General features: G+C 39.9%; 1 protein-coding gene and 1 pseudogene across 1 annotated transcript in view; one reads left to right on the forward strand and one right to left on the reverse strand.

The window, feature by feature from the left end:
* C1QTNF7 (C1q and TNF related 7) overlaps positions 1-16,182 on the forward strand; it is a 147,147-nt gene that overhangs the window by 13,896 nt on the left and 117,069 nt on the right. The gene's annotated exons all lie outside the window — the stretch shown is intronic.
* On the reverse strand, positions 11,119-12,011 carry LOC111171432 (peroxiredoxin-1 pseudogene; annotated as a pseudogene).

The following is a 16,182-nucleotide window of genomic DNA, read 5'->3' on the forward strand; positions in this document are numbered from 1 at the left end:
CCTGTGAAGCCATCTGGTCCTGGGCTTTTGTTTGTTGGAAGATTTTTAATCACTGTCTCAATATCAGTGTTTGTGAATGGACAGTTTATATTTTCTATTTCTTCCATGTTCAGTCCCAGAAGGTTGTGCTTTTCTAAGAATTTGCCCATTTCTTCCAGGTTGTCCATTTTATTGGCATACAGTTGCCTGTGGTAATCTATCATGATCCTCTGTAGTTCTGCAGTGTTGGTTGTTACTTCTCCTATTCATTTCTCATTCTATTGATTTGAGTCTACTCCCTTTTTTCTTGATGAGTCTGGCTAATGGTTTATCAAGTTTGTTTATCTTCTCAAAGAACCAGCTTTTAGTTTTATTGATCTTTGCTATTGTTTCCTTCATTTTTTTAACATTTATTTCTGATCTGATCTTTATGATTTCCTCCCTTCTGCTAATTTTGGGGTTTTTTGGTTCTTCTTTCTCAAATTGCTTTAGGTGTAAGGTTAGGTTGTTTATTTGAGATGTTTCTTGTTTCTTGAGGTAGCATTGTATCGCTATAAACTTCCCTCTTACAACTGCTTTTGCCACATCCCATAGGTTTTGGATCATCGTGTTTTTATTGTCATTTCTTTCTAGTTATTTTTTGATTTCCTCTTTGATTTCTTCAGTGATCTCTTGGTTATTAAGTAGTGTATTGTTTAGCCTCCATGTGTTTTTATTTTTTACAGTTTTTTTTCCTGTAATTGATATCTAGTCTCAGAGCGCTGTGGTTGGAAAAGATATCTGATACGATTTCAATTTCTTAAACTTACCAAGGCTTCATTTGTGACCCAAGATAAGATCTATCCTGGAGCATGTTCCATGAGCACTTGAGAAGAAGGTGTATTCTGTTGTGTTTGGACGGAATGTCCTATAAATATCAATTAAGTTCACCTTCTTTAATGTATCATTTAAAGCTTGTGTTTCCTTATTTATTTTCATTTTGGATGATCTGTCCATTGCTGCTAGTGGGGTGTTAAAGTCCCCTACTATGATTGTGTTACTGTCGATTTTCTCTTTTATGGCTGTTAGCATTTGCCTTATGTGTTGAGGTGCTCCTATGTTGGTTGCATAAATATTTACAATTGTTATATCTTCCTCTTGGTTTGATCCCTTGATCATTAGGTAATGTTCTTCTTTGTCTTTTAAGTCTTTATTTTAAAGTCTATTTTGTCTGATATGAGAATTGCACTCCAGCTTTCTTTTGATTTCCATTTGCATGAATATCTTTTTCCATCCCCTCACTTTCAGTCTGTATGTGTCCCTAGGTCTGAAGTGGGTCTCTTGTAGACAGCATATGTACAGGTCTTGTTATTGTGTCCATTAAGCCAGTCTATATCTTTTGGTTGGAACATTTCATCCATTTACATTTAAGGTAATTATCGATATGTATGTTCCTATTACCATTTTCTTAATTGTTATGGGTTTGTTTTTGTAGGTTCTTTTCTTCTCTTGTGTTTCCCACTTAGAGAAGGTCCTTTAGCATTCGTTGTAGAGCTGGTTTTGTAGTGCTGAATTCTCTTAGCTTTTGCTTGTCTATAAAGGTTTTAATTTCTCCGTTGAATCTGAATAGGGTCCTTCCCGGGTAGAGTAATCTTGGTTGTAGGTTTTCCCCTTTCATCACTTTAAATATGTCCTGCCACTCCCTTCTGGCTTGCAGATTTTCTGCTGAAAGATCAACTGTTAACCTTATGGGGATTCCCTTGTATGTTATTTGTTGTTTTTCCCTTGCTGCTTTTAATATTTTTTCTTTGTATTTAATTTTGGTAGTTTGATTAATATGTGTCTTGGCATGTTTCTCCTTGGATTTAGCCTGTATGGGACTCTCTGTTCTTCCTGGACTTGATTAACTATTTCCTTTCCCATATTAGGGAAGTTTTCAACTATAATCTCTTCAAATATTTTCTCAGTCCCTTTCTTTTTCTCTTCTTCTTCTGAGACCCCTATAATTCAAATGTTGGTGTGTTTAATGTTGTCCCAGAAGTCTCTGAATCTGTCCTCTATTCTTTTCATTCTTTTTTCTTTATTCTGTTCTGCAACAGTTATTTCCACTATTTTATTTTCCAGGTCATTTATCCGTTCTTCTCCCTCAGTTATTCTGCTCTTGGTTCCTTCTAGAGAATTTTTAATTTCTTTTATTGTGTTGTTCATCATTGTTTGTTTGCTCTTTAGTTCTTCTAGGTCCTTGTTAAACGTTTCTTGTATTTTCTCCTTTTTATTTCCAGGATTTTGGATCATCTTTACTATCATTACTCTGAATTCTTTTTCAGGTAGACTGCCTGTTTTCTCTTCATTTGTTTGATCTGGTGGGTTTTCACCTTGCTCCTTCATCTGATGTGTGTTTCTCTGTCTTCTCATTTTGCTTAACTTACAGTGTTTGGGGTCTCCTTTTCACAGGCTTCAGGTTTTAGTTCCCATTGTTTTTTTTGTCTGCCCCCAGTGGGTACGGTTGATTCAGTGTGTTGTTTAGGCTTCCTGGTGGAGGGGACTGGTGCCTGTGCTCTGGTGGATGAGGCTGGATCTTGTCTTTCTGGTGGGCAGGGCAGCATCTGGTGTTGTGTTTTTGTGATGTCTGTGACCTTATTATGATTTTAGACAGCCTCTCTGCTAATGGGTGGGTTTGTGTTTCTTTCTAGCAGGACAGGAACACAATCTCTTCCTCTTCTTATAAGGACACACACCCTGTTGGATCAGGGCTCCACCCTCATGACCTCATTTAAACTTAATTACCTCCTTAAAGGTCCTACCTCCAAATATAATCACATTGAGGATTGGGGCTTCGACTTCTGCATTTGGGGGGTGGGGACACAATTACGTCCTTCTCACCCAACCTCTTCTACAGATAATCAGCCTCTCCTGTCTTTTTCTCTTTTCCACCCTTACCCTTAGACTTCTTCCCACCCAGCCCACGACATTCAGCCATTTTCCTCTTTCTACCCTATTCTTTGTGTCCTTCAGTTCATTATTCTACACAGCTTCTCTTTTCTCACTTTCTGTAAGCTCCTTTTCATGTATTCTCCTCCTCTCTCTTCCTCTACTTTCTCAGCCTTTCTCTTTCATCTCAACCATCACCTTCTCCAAAGTGCTCTCCCCTCTCTTCATTTTCCTCTTGTCCTCTTCTTCACAACAACCCCAAAGTCTAAATTCTATTTTTTGTTTGTTCATCTTTACACCTCATACCCTGTAGCATGTACACTCCAATAACTGGAGTGCCCCAAGCAGTGCCTGGTACATAGTACAAACCTCATAAGTGTCAGAATGCCCGTTTTACACAGGATTTGAGGCAAGTTAAAAGAAATGTGCAAAATGAAGCAGCTTAAGTGGAAGTTAAAAAGTCAAAGCCCTGATGCAAAAGGGAAACAAAATATGTGAACCACAAGACCCAATTTGGTTACTGTGATTGAGCGTGAAATTTCACTTCCTGGCAGCCAAACGCAGAGTCCTTTCAGACTTAAAGTGACCCATGTATTCTCTGGTGTGCTGGGGTAAAGTACAGGAGGATAAGAAATGAATTCCTTTCCTCTTGCCCTGACCCAGGCACCTGTTTTCTCCATATCTCAGCTTTCTTTTCAACAGTTCATTAATCTCTCACTGGCTATCCAGTGCTGTATTGTATTAAAAGCTCACTCAAATCCTATTTAGAATATTGTTTTGTGTAGTAAAGAATGCAGATCTTATAATGAAGGCAATTTGTAGTTGAAGGCATTGCTAGGAGGTTGCTAAAGGAAATCCACAGTATTGTCAGTGTCGTGTCAAATCCAGAACTCACAAAGCAGAGCCAGCAATATTTTATTTGTAGACAATCAACTGGAATGTATAAATTATTACTGGCAGATTATTATAATTCTGAATCCCTAACACAAATAAAAGGAAACCCAGAGCATCTTGATAAGAAGTTTTTGTTTTTGTTTTTTTCTGGAAGTCAGTAGAACAGCAGTTGTATGTGTTTATATTAGTCTCAAGATACTTAATTTGCTGAGCTTAGTATTTCAGAAAAAAAATTGTATGTATTATATTTGTGGGAATCAAAAATAATGGTTTGAGATTTTTATCAAATATGGAGAGTGGTTATGTATGAAAAAAAAAGTTTACTGAATGTGGGTTCAAGCAACAGCTGTGAAGTTCATGGGAGAAAAATATCAGATAAAGGGAAGAAGGAAGGGAGGGGAGAAGGAAGGAGGAAGGAAATGTTCCTCTGAATTTTTTTCTACTTTCCCCTACAGATACTCAGTTTCCTCATCTTCCCTTACATTGTACTATTCCCTCTTTTCTGTCACTGTCACCTTCCCTCTGAAGCCTGCAGAGAAACCTGTATCTCCACCTCAGACTACTCCCTCTCCGTGAAAACCTAGTCCTTTATTTTCAACACTTTCTCCTGAACATAGAAATGTAACCATCATCACAGATTTTCTGTATTGTTACTGACTCAGCCATTATCCCAAAATATGCCTAAGGCTATCACTGTTATACTAGACTCTGGACACCACATGCCAATAGGGCCATTGTCAAGCTGAAGTAGAGGTAGCTTGTGTGACCAGAGGATGAGAAGTAATAAAACCAAAGCACACAAACAAGGATTGCAAGGTCCTCCCCTGGAGATGGGAAAACTAATGGGAGATGTGAGTATGATTTCAGGTATTTGAATATCTCCCTCAAGTAGGACTTTGGAAGCAATTCTCCAAGATTTGGCATCAATTACTTAGGATTCTATACAGAGAGGATTTGACCCGAGTTAAAAATCACAGTTTTGTCATTTTTCTAGGCTTGTGTCCTTGTGGAACTAACTCTGCCCACCTCCATTTCTTTGATGTAAAAAATGAGGATAATAATATCCATCTCATTGAGGTTGTTATGAGGATATACCATGGTGCTCAATCAGTCATAGCTAAGATTAATATTCCTGGTACTTCTGTTGAAATACAATAGAAGAGAAAGCATTAGATACACAGAGTTATTGTTTGGATCATAAAGCATAAGATTTTCTTTCCTTCCTTCCTTTCCTCATTCTTTCCCCATCGTATCCAGCCATACCTTGAACCTGCATTTGGTAAGCTTTCTGATTAACCACAAGTGGCAGATTCCCTTTAGCAACACTATAGCAAAAACTCTAACTATAAATTGCCTTAATGCAACACTTGCCTCCTTTATTACAGAAAAACACACTCTAAGAACAGGATTTGAGGAAGACCCCAAAAGAAATTCAGAAGATGTGAAACAGAGCTTTGCAATATTATATAAATAAAAGAGAAAGAGAGTCTTAGCTGTGGTTCTCAACCCTAGCTGCACCTTAATCATCAACAAGGGAGCTTTGAAAAAACCTAAAGCCCAGTTTGCACCCCAGACCATTACTTCAGAATCCCTGATGCTGGGATCCAGGCGTAAATAATTTTTAAAGCCCCCCAGGTGATTCTAATATACAGCCAAGGTTGAGAACTGCTGTTCTAGAGAAAGTTACTAGCCAATGGTGTGGAAAGCTGCAGAGTTGACAAGGCTGGATGTGTACACACTGGTGTGAGCACATCGATAATGTTCTAAACTCTAGAGAGACTTTTCAGGAGAGCGGTGGGAACAGAAATCAGGCTTGAAAGGAAGGAGTGAGTGGCTAGGAAGAGTCTACAGCAGGCGTAGCTTAATCCTTCAGCAAATATGGTGGAACCCAGAAGGGAAGAGTGAGGAAGACAGCGTGAGGAGTTAGCAAAAGCAAAACAAGTTATTTCTAGAATATGGGAGACCTAAGCATATTTGAACCAAAGCTGAGTCTACCATGTCTTGTACACTTCCAAATTAAATTTGGGGAAATAGTGAAAAAGTGTTTGCACTGATCAAATAGATTTCATCTTGACGATTTCAGATACATCACAGGCTCTTGACCAATTATGCCCTCTGCTTTATGTCTCACCACTCCTTTCATTTTAACTGCCATTTGTTCCATTTTCTGCTGTGTGTCAAATATGTCACTTGATGGCCACTCTTAATCCTCACAAAATCCTGTAAAGTGGCTGCCTCCCACTTTACAGATGAGGAAACTTTTCAGATGAGGAAATTAGATTCAGAGAGGCCCCGTGGTTTGTCCAGAGTCAATAAGTGACAAAACCAAGATTCGAACTTGAGTCTCTATGACCCCAAAGCCCACAGTCTTTTTACCCTGCTCCCGTGCCTCCAGATAAAGCACAAATTCAATCCTTGGAGAGTTGCGTGCTTCCTTCGAAATCTGCAAAATGACAAAAACTATGCCGTGAAAGGTGGTGTCCTGGCTCCAGGACCTCTGGATGAAATGAATGAAAAAGTGAAAATGTATCAGAGGCTACAGAAGGGCTTGAGCAAGGTACAAAGCATTTCAGAGAGAGGTGGGCATGAGGTCTGTCATCATTGACACAGATGCCCAGGAAGATAGAGGAGGGGCAGCCAGAATTGAGGTTGCCCACAGCAGACACTAACCTGAAAACGCTCCATGCGCAAGTGCAGCGGGGTTTGGACAGCAATGGTCATTCTCAACATCGTTCCTCTCTGCCATCTGCCCATGCCTTCCACCTTCCCTGGACTTATCATCCTTGCTGACTTCTGCCTGCCAAATCATCCAACTTGTGCCAGCTCATTTGACCATCTTCTTTTGCTCAAACTGAATCTCCACGTCCCTTGATTACCCCTGAAAACTGATCAGTATCCATTTGCAAGCAATATTTTCCTCCTAGTATGTCCAGGTATATAGGGTCCAGAGGGCTGTTTGATTTCTGGGATATTAGCTTAGAAGAGAATGAAATTTAATAAAAAAGTATGAGTTCCAAATAGCTGCATCATCTGTGTCAAGGAGATGATTTCCATTTGGGCTGCCACCCGTAGATATTATTATCAGTTATCCCTTATACTCAGATGGGGGAGTGAGCAAAACATTATTTTTCCTTCCAATCAAAAGGCCTGGAAATTGCTGATGCAATGTCCACATGAAAGAGCCAGAGATATTTTGTGTTGCCTTTTTAAAACATATTTTAATATTATATTTTAAAAAGAAACTGGCCAGCAAGTTCATTCCAGAACAAGTTTTAGACTCTTTGAGAATCAAGTTGGGTAAGAACATAACAGAGGCTGTTTAGTTGGAACAGAAAAATTGCCAACATGCCCATAAAAGGAAGGATAGGCTGAACATTTTCTTTTGGCTCTTATTTTCAGATTTTCTTCAAAAATTAGTCTAATAAAAATTCAAGAGAAGCCATGCAATACACCTATGAAATACAAACACTTCAGGTAGAGCTTGTATCTCAGACCAAAATCAGTCCAGGGAACGTGTGGTAATTTGGACAAGATTCCTGTCTGTGATGTCCCAGATTGATTACAAGATTCATCAGAAGGAAAGCTGGGGCATTTGCTAAGTGCCAATTTTGTGTCTGGCATGTGCCTTACACATGCCAGACACCATAATGGATGAACATTATCTCATTCAGTCCTCCCAGTTACCCCTTCAGAATGGTATTAGTCCCATTTACCAAGAAAGAAAAAGAAGTAGAAAATGTGGCAAGTGTGTGGATAAGATATGAGTTGAAGCATAGATTGAGACTACTGTTTATCCAAACTGTGTTTGAATCAGTGAATGAATGAAACTTAGAAGGTAACAAAAAAGAAATATATTATATACTGAGTTGATAAGCCTTGTATTCATTTCAACACTTGGAAGCTGGAAGCCAATGTTTTGTGTGAGTCTAAAGCGTCAGTCAAGGGACATCCCAATATTCGTGGATCTCCATGAAGAAGCACCACCATCTCCTCCTCCTCCACAGCAGTTTTTGTGGTCAGCTAGTTAAGTGAACTTAATCGTCATCACAATGCACTTTCCAACTAGGGAAAATGAGAATAAGAAGTCTTAAACATCAAAAGAGAGAAGTTGGACTGGGTCTTGAAAGGATACAGACCCACACACCCAGTGGAGAACAGAAAGGAAGATTTGCAGATGGAGTCCTTGGTGAAGGCCAAGTATCCCTGTTTGATCAGAGAAGAATGTTCCGGAAGGAAAACAGTAAGATGAAAGCTAGGTAAGGGTTGGAGAAAGTTCAAGCCATGAAGGACACAGAATACAAGAGAGGTAATTTTGACTTTATTTTCAAGGAACTGGGAACGCATCAAAGGCTTTTGAGTGAGGGAGACAAGAAGGAAACAGAGTTTTAGAAGGATTCAGCTGGCCACGGTTCGGAAGAGGGACTGGAAGTGGGGAGACCAGCTGGGGGACTTCCTCAGAAGAATTCCATGACACTCAAGGCCATGGCTGTCGGGAGACTGTGCGTGCCATTTTGGCTGTGCTGTGTGCTGTTTGGATGAGACAGGCATCTGTAGGTTGTTTGTGCCCTGTCCAATGGGCTCCCATGGAATGGCCTAATTCCTGTGGCCTTTGATGTGGAAATGTCATCCTGACAGTGAGCGAATTCCAGGAGCTCTCCCAGCAGAGAACACCTACTGAAGAAGGGGGCCCCACTACCAGGATGTTGACCTTAGGAAGCAAGGAGATGGTGATGAGAAGCAAGCTGCTTGGGGAAAAAAATGTGCTTGACTCTTAGAGAATTGTTTCCAATGCCCTAGAACACAAATTTAAACTACGGCCTCAAAGCAGGAATGGCAGAACATGAAGGGCTCACTTGAACTTCACACTTAAAGAACAATTTTCCATAGAGACATTGTTGCCTCACCCCACCCCTGCTCTGCACCGCTGGATCCTCGCTTTTATCAGAGCAATCTCCAGAGTCCATTGCATTAGGAACATCCTAACCAGACCTTGCTTTTCGTGGGTAGTGGGTCTGTGCATAATTCAAGAAGACGGTGTAGAAGAGGCTGGAGAAATAAGATTGCATCTCAGCTCACTTAGACATCTGATCTTGGGCAAATTCCTTCGGCTGCAGAATACTCATAAAAGCATGAGGATGAGATGAAATAATATACATGACAGCATTATATTCAAAGTAAGGGGCTGACTACAGAGGTCAGCATGATCATAAATCAATGCCTCCAGAGCCAGGCAGGAAATGCAAATGAATGCAATGGGCTGAGTGAAGACCTGAAAACCAGAGCTTCCATGCTCTGGTACCAGTTTCTCGGACACCCTCAATTTACTTCCCAATGTTTAAATAATAGCAACTAATTCAGATCACCTATAAAACCCCAAACAAAGCAGTGGATCAAATTCAGCTGTCAGTTTGCAGACATGGACTGGCTGCTTGAAAGCTGTTACACTCAAACCCCAGTTCTGCCACTTTCTAGCTGTGTGTGTTAGACGCGTCTCACACCTTCTCTAAAGCTTATTTTTCTCATCAAAGAAATGTGGATAAGAAGGGCAATGTAGAGAGCAGTGCTGGAGATTAACTGAGATTAGGTGCCCCGGAGCTCAGCAATCTGGAGGTTGGAACTGGGGGATGGAAGCCCCGTGCTCTGCCAGATATTAACCCTTTAGTTACTAGTCTGCAGAGAAATCTGCTGGGTGGGAGATTGGCACAACAGCTTTCACCAAAGTCCTTCATACATTTTTCAGTCTTCTTAATGCTCAGTAAGTGTCAACAGTTATTTTTATTAACTGAAGTATAGCTGATTTACAATGTTGTGTTAGTTTCTGGTGTATAGCAGTTATACATATTTTTTTTTCAGATTCTTTTCTAACATAGGTTATCACAAGATATTGAATATAGTTCCCTGTGCTATACAGTAGGTTCTTCTTATTTATCTATTTTATATATAGTAGTGTGTATATGTTAACCCCAAACTCCTAATTATCCATCCCCCACTTTCCTCTTTTTTTTCTGGCTAGACAAGACTTTTATTGGGTACAAGATGATCATTTTTGACAAAGAATTATAGTAGAGATCTTAAATGAAGATAACAAGGTTCAAAGAAGTTTGGTCAAAAGACCAAAGCAGATCCAGACTTGCCACCTGCCTTGGAATATGGGATTATTACCTGTTACCATTTCTCTGCAGTGCTTCAAGATGCTACTACTTGTTACAGGGCTTAAGCAGCAACTATCCCCTAAATAACGGTACCTGCCTCAGAGGGTTATTATGGAGACTGAATAAATACGAAATAGTGCCTGGCATATAATAAGCTATTATTAAAGGCCCCTGGAATCCTATACTGTCGCTCATAGTTCTTGCTTGTCTGAATACTGGAGGGCTAGGTAGGCTGGGGTAGCCGTGTCTGGAAGGTGTCTAGAAGGGCACCACATGATATACAGAAGGATTCTCAGTCCTGAATCTGCCCTAGCCTCAAGAGCCCAGGAGGAATCCACCTTTGCCCCACTGACAACCCTCCCTCAGGACAATGATATGAGGACAAGAAAGAACTACCCTTAAATCAAGGATAGAAACCCAGGGAAGCCACGAGGTGCTCAGCACTGTGCTTTTGACAGAGAAAGCCCTACCCTATGAACACCAGCGCTTGTGTTTGTCTCCCCCTCCCGCTTTTAGTTCCAAAGCTACTGAAGCCTATATCTCTGATCTTTTACAGAACCAGTACCAGGCATTTATCAGAAGAGGCCAAGCTTCAGGTTTTCATACAGCCCTCCCAGCAGTATAAAAGTAAATGTCAGTAATCTCAGTGGGCTCTTAACCTGCAACCCAGCCTATGCATAAATTGCAGTGCCTTGGCCAGTACTATAGTAGGTCTTGCTCTTCTCCAGATATGGTGAAATGAAACACCTTGCTTCAGGTCCATTCCCTGTATCTCCTTGCATTTCCCCTCAATATAATTTCCTGATTCTGAGGCAGCTCTCACACCTCATTTTCCCCTAAAGAGGGAAAGCAAAGAGTAAATTCCTCTTACACTCAAAGGCTAATGCCCCCCTAAAATGAAGAATCAACAAGGTCTCAGCTCAAGTTTAATAAAGCTACAAAAGACCAAAAGTGATACCCTACAACTATACACATCAGTTTGCCTGCCCCATAATACAGCTCAGACCATTCCCTCCAGAGGAAGAAAGGCTGGCCTCCCCAACCCCTGCAAGAAAGGCCTGTCCTGTCCCGCACCACATCTGGGCTGAGTGTAAGGTCTGTGTTTTAAGCATGACAACAGTACAAAAGACAATAGTTTTGTTCACATGGCCACCTACTGCAGCCTGGCCCTAAAATGGTCCAGCGCTCACTTCTGCTTAGAGAAATATTCTTTCCTCTTCTGGACATCAGGCTTGATGGTATCACTGCCAGGCTTGCAGCCAGCTGGGCATACTTCCCCATGTTTGTCAGTAAACTAGAAGGCCTGAACTAGTCTCAGTGTCTCATCCATAGAACTGCCAACAGGAAGGTCATTTATGGTAATCTGTTGAAGGATACCTCTTATCATCAATAATAAAAAGGCATGAATGAGATGCCTTCATTGGCCTTTAAGACCCCATAGTCCTGAGCAATGATGCGCTTGGGGTCTGATATCAAGGGAATGTTCATGGGTCCCAGTCCTCCTTGTTTCTTGGGTGTGTTGATCCATGCCATGTGACAGAAGTAAGAATCTACAGAAGCACCAATCACTTGGCAGTTGAGTTTCTTAAATTCTTCTGACCTATCACTGAAAGCAGTGATCTCCATGGGACACACAAAGGTGGAGTCAAGAGGGTAAAGGAAGAACACAACATATTTTCCTTTGTAGTCAGATAGGCTGATATCTTTGAACTGACCATCTGGCATTACAGCAGTTGCTTTAAACGGGGCGCACGGTGCCAATTTTGGCATTTCCTGAAGACATATTGCTATCAGCAGTTCTCACAGACAAACCACAGAGGACAGTCAGGAAGGAGACATGCCCCCTTTCCTCTTTGGCAACCATAAAATTGTTTTCTGTGTCTGTGAGTCTGTTTCTGTTTTGTAAATAAGTTCATTTGTATCAGTTTTTTAGTTTCCAGATATAAGTGATATCATATGATATTTGTCTTTCTCTGTCGGACTTACCTCACTTAGTATGATAATCTCTAGTTCCATCCATGTTGCTGCAAATGGCTTTATTTCATTCTTTTTTATGGCTGTGGTATATATATATATATATATATATATATATATATATATACCACATCTTCTTTATCCATGCATCTGTTGATGGACAGTTAGGTTGCTTTCATGTCTTGGCTATTGTAAATAGTGCTGCAATGAACATTGGGGTACATGTATCTTTTCAAATTAGAGTTTTGGTCTTTTCACAACAGTTATTTTTAAGGCTCGTTAAGGTTCACTGCTACTCCCCATCCAGATTTTCATGTCACTTGAAACTGTGCTCTATGTTAAGGGAGATTAAATAGGAGAAAACATAGGCCCTAACTATTAGAGGACAGACTATATTTAAATAACTCATCACAGAAAAAGGCAATGTCACTAGACTTGGGCTGTCCCCGACCCCTGACTCGGCTGGGTTTGGCCTCCTCCATCAAGGTCTGGCAGGTGTAATAGCATGGTCTGGCTCACTGAAAAGCTTCAAGCACTCCACTTGGACAGCCAGCTATCCTCTGAATAATCAGGGCTTTGGGATTGGGGTGGATGACTAGGCATTTGAGAGTTGGGTTCTGTGAGCAAAAGGACTCCATCAGTGTTTTAAGAACACATATAGTCAATTCTTGCTGTTCACAGCAGCTATGTCCTATTTAAGGTCATTCCAAAGGCTGAATTAGCAAATTCATTTCTCCTAGGGGAAATACAAAGTTAGGTTCCTGGAAGTTTCTGGTCACAGCATTTTCAGCAGTTGACCTACACATACCCTTGTGTTACATGTGTTTCTGTTTAAATACACTTTAATACATATTGTTGATTCATTAGCATTGAATGCAGGCAACGGAAATGTAACTCATGCCTGAATGATGCTTATCTAACACACATATTTTCTCCATAAGGCACATCACAGCCTTCTTGTGCACTTAGGAACAATAGACAGCACTTCTCCTCTTGGGGGCCAATTTAAACAGCAAAATCACCAACAAAAACCAAAAAGTGCAAAAAACATGACAGTACATAGACTGTGAAACGGATACTTGTTTATAGTACGAAAGCTGAAAGAAGAAAGTAAACCATAGCCTTGGTGGACCTCAGCTGGGAACACGCATGTCAGGTGACTCATATTTTTGCAGTTCTGTGCATATCCGCAAATGACCAGGAAAGTACTGTGAGTATTGATTTGGGGGTTGCAAATAAATTTCAGCAAGTAGGCAAATTTGCAAATACAGAATTCACAAATAATGAGTATTGACTGTATCTAAAAGTTATTCACACACTTAACATTTGCATTTAAACTCAGCCTGGTAGGACTCTGGTCAATTTCTATCAACTCAATTTATTTTTAAAATGTGTAAGTATTAACTAGCACAGAGGACATCATGGATGTTGAAAAAGATAAAATGTTGCATTGTGGAATTGTTTTTTTTTTCCTTGAAAGGACACAGACAACAACTGGAATTATCCCTGAGACATCTTACCAAGATACTACATCAGCCATTTGCATATTTTAGCATGAAATTTATAAAAAAAAAAAAAAAAAAAAACTTCCTCCTATTAAGGCAGACTCTCTTCCTGGGACTTCTACTAATTGATCTTAGATCTGTCCTTGAGAATTACCCAGAACAGGGTCAAGCCTCCTTCCACACGGTGGTCTCTCAAATATCTGAAGATGCTACCAGTTCCCTCTTTAAAGTTGGCAATTTTCCACATTTGAAATCCCTATTCCTCGTAATTACTCTAATTTCACCATCTTTGTTGCTTTCTTGGAACATTGTTTCTAATCTATCAGAAATTAACTTGCCATGTCCTGCTTAGGCTCTAGAATGAAATGAGTAGCCTCAAATTCTGCTGGTTAAGGTATCAATAAACAATTTTACTGAGGAGTACCTTGGCAATATATGTGACACTCTTTAAAATAAGCACATCCTTCCATGTCTTAAAGTTTATACTAAGGAAATTATTATGAACATGTGCTATAATTTAGTTACAGGGAATTCCCTGGCAGTCCAATGGTTAGGACTCTATGCTTTCATTGCCAACGGCTCAGGTTCAATTCCTGGTCGGGGAAGTAAGATCCCGCAAGCCACATGGCACGGCCAAAATTAAAAACCCACAAAAATAAATAAATAAATAGAATTTAGTTTAGATGTTCATTACAGGGATCTTTATTATCCCAACATGTGGAAACACCCGAGAATAGAACAATATTAAAGAAATTATGGCACATCAATACAGCTATTAAAATGACAATGTGAACAAATCTACATTGACTTACATAGGTATTTATAAAATTGTAATAGAAAAGAAAATTATAAAAAAGTGGTTACAATCTGATTACATTTTATTAAAACATCCATCTATAAGAAAGGAAAACATTCCCAAGAGGTTAACAAAACTCTCGAAGTTTAGTTCAAAGTGTTTCCCTTCTTCTTTATCTATTTTTTTCTACAATAAGTTATTACATTCATAATTTAAAAAACACAATTCTGTTCAGTGTTTTAAAAGATTACAATTAAAACAACCCTTTGGTAGTTCCCTATTGTTTTCAGGAAAGAGTCCAAACACCTGGCTTGGGACACAAGACTTCTTATGATCTTACCTCTTAGGTTCCATCACCTAACTGGCCTCACAAGTAATTTCCACTTTGGTCATAATGAACCATCTGAAATATCCCCTGATTTTATCCTTGCTTTCCACCTCACACCTTCTGCTTGAGATATCCTCTAGGTTTAGAAACTGGTTTGGGGAGATTATCCAGAAATTACACAACTGGCAAAACCAGTCTTGGCTGCCTGACTCCGAAACCCATGCTGCCTCCCCAGGATCAGAATGAAAAACTGACACAGTCAACCTGATACTTTTCTAATTATCTTGGTGCCATATTTAATCTTAGCATGGGCAAGTGAGTCACCTGAGCATTTACAAAGTTATCTGGAAGAGAAAGAAAACCCTGAAATACAGCCTGTTCCATTGACATATATACAGAAGGTCAAAATGATTTCAAAAATGTGTTTTTTCTTTTGGAGAGGAATGGTCCAGGGTATTTGGAGCAATATTTCAGCCAGAGAGTAAAGCTAAGTTTGCCAGTCTATGTCCTGTGTGTCAGATTTCGCTAATCTGGCCCACTCTGACTTCTTCTCTTTCATTATAAGAAGTTAATATTGAATTTCAAAACCCAAATGGCATAAATAAATTCCAGATGTCTTCCCAAATTCCTAAATCTCACATTAGAATAAGGAGAAACTTCGCTGTATATGAGTAGAGGGTTACATTTTAATTCACTGAAGAGCCAAAAGGATCTCTGGGCAATTCTTCAGCCTTTATTTCACCAAGAAAACACATGAACTCTTTGGACTTTCTTAAGGAAATGAGTCCTCAAGATTCACAGCCCAGCTGTCTGACATATGTTCTGCTTTATTTCTCCCCTTAAGAGGTAAAATAACATCGTCATGAAATGCAGGGCCCTGGAGCCAGGCTACCTCAATTCCAATCCAACTGGGTGATTTGGGGCAAGTCACTTAAACTCTCTATTCCTCAGTTTTCTCATTTGGAAAATAGAGGAATAGAGAGGGATAATCATAGTACCTACCTCACAGGGTTGTTATGGAGATAAGTGACTTAATAATTTAAAGTATTCAGCACAGTGCCAGCCACACAGCAGAATGTTTGCACTCATTATACCTAAGAGGTGTAAGTATGGAGAGCTGATGGAGCCCATCTTAATGGTTAGAAATTATTTTCCCTTCTTCTCCTCCAGATAAAAGGGCTTAATCCAAGGTTAAGGAGGCTCTCATCCTTCCGTGAGTGATTAATAATCTAACTTCAGATCCCAGACCTTTCCCCTCAGCTTGGTCCAGACCCAGACTTACCTATCTGAGTCATGGTTTCTCAACCTTCTGCCTTAGCCATGCCATCCCACCAACTTTGCATCCAGGATAACTCTACTTACAAAAATGTAAAAGCTCTGTCCTTGGAGGATTTGTGGATGCAGCTTCACACCTCCAATTAATTATAGGAGACCATATATGTAAAACACCAAAGTGCCGTAAGTGCTCCAAAAAATTATCATTTTCTTCCTTTTTTCCCCACCACCATTAATGTCTGATGCCTACGTTTGCAGAAACATTTAATTATAACCATGCAAGACCTTCAGTGATCATCTTTAACAGAGAATTTATAGTCCACATATCCTTTAGCATCTCAGTTTCACACCTCTAGACCGTGCATCCGT

Source organism: Delphinapterus leucas, chromosome 5 (assembly GCF_059928025.1).
Source record: "Delphinapterus leucas isolate spDelLeu-1000000601 "Yukka" chromosome 5, BTC_Dleu_Yukka2, whole genome shotgun sequence".
NCBI lineage: Eukaryota > Metazoa > Chordata > Mammalia > Artiodactyla > Monodontidae > Delphinapterus > Delphinapterus leucas.